Source organism: Nematolebias whitei, chromosome 13, assembly GCF_014905685.2.
Source record: "Nematolebias whitei isolate Nwh7 chromosome 13, NemWhi1, whole genome shotgun sequence".
Taxonomy (NCBI): domain Eukaryota; kingdom Metazoa; phylum Chordata; class Actinopteri; order Cyprinodontiformes; family Rivulidae; genus Nematolebias; species Nematolebias whitei.
In genome coordinates this window covers 20,966,601-20,967,928 of record NC_056510.1, presented here as the reverse complement: position 1 = coordinate 20,967,928, position 1,328 = coordinate 20,966,601, and the positions used below count along the sequence as shown (strand labels likewise).

At 42.6% G+C, this 1,328-nt stretch overlaps 1 protein-coding gene across 1 annotated transcript in view; it reads right to left on the bottom strand.

Annotated features, from left to right (window-relative positions):
• The window catches only part of osbpl6 (oxysterol binding protein-like 6), a 792,463-nt gene that overhangs the window by 779,786 nt on the left and 11,349 nt on the right, over nucleotides 1-1,328 (bottom strand). The gene's annotated exons all lie outside the window — the stretch shown is intronic.

Sequence of the window (1,328 nt, the reverse complement as noted above, 5' to 3'; positions counted from 1 at the left end):
GCAATGGAGGAGGGGCGTACCAAAGAGACCATCTAATCACAAGCAGAACTGGTTTGTTCCACTTTGGAGTAAGCTGTTGGAGGAAGAATCAGTTTTGTTGTGTATTTCCTTGACTGATGAAGCCCTCTGGATCGAAGGCGAAACATTTCAGCACAAAAAAAAAAAAAAGAAACTGTCCAGATGACCTGACTGAAAAATGTTGGAAATAGACACAATAATTTTCTTTTTTGCATGTTAAGGTTTGATCTGTACTGACCTTTTTGCAGTTACTGATGCTAATGCTCCAAATCAGTAATTTGTGCTGCATTGTGGTCCAGGTCTTTGGTTCTTTAACATCCAAATCAAACTGTACTTGTTATTTGTATATATGCATTACTACGACTGACTCTATGACTGACGATTTCTACCTGGATTATTGAGCATGCATCAGGATACTACGACTGACTGTCACCTTCTTATATGACAAAAAATTAAAGGAAATTATACTTGGGTTTGATGTTTCATGTTTGAGTTCACTTTCATCACCAGTTGGCGTGGATTCACACTTAGTCCAGTGTTCGTATCTACCTCTGTTTCAGCTGAGCTTTGTGAGCACAAGGTGCCTGATTTTCTGTAAAAGGCCAATCGGGATCATTTAGCTGTTAGACTGGTAGTGGACAAATATGAAGCTGAATGAATAAAATCCTTTAATTTTACAACACTTGCTCAAACTATCCATCTATCCATTATCTTTACCCGTTTCTTCTTTTTTGGGTCACGAGGGTCACTGATGCCCATGTTCAGCCATCTCTGTACAAGAGGCGGGGGACACCCTGGACAGGTCTCCAGTCCATCACAGAGACACATAGAGACAAATGAGACAAACAACCATTCACTCTCTCACTCACACCTAGGGACAACCAATCAGTCTAACATGCATGTTTTTGGTCTGTGCGCTGAAACAGGAGTACCCGGAGGAAGCCCACTCATGCACGGAGAGAACATGCAAACTCCACACAGAAAGGTCTCCAGTCGGCATTTGAACCGGGGCGACCTGCTCGCTGAAAGGCAGCAGCTTTACCAACTGCACCGCCGTGCTACCCTTGCTCAAACTAGACTTCTAAATCCAACAATGTTCAGTCAGGTCATCTGGACAGTTTCTTTTGCTGCTGAGATGTTTTGTCTTTCATCCGAAGGACTTCTTCAATCTGAGGAAGGCTCAGTTTGGTGGGCTCCTCAGACTGAATAAGTCCTTTGGATGAAGGACGAAACAACTCAGCAACAAAATAACCTGTCCAGATGACCTGACTGAACATTGTTGGATTTATACCTGGATTAATGAGCATGAA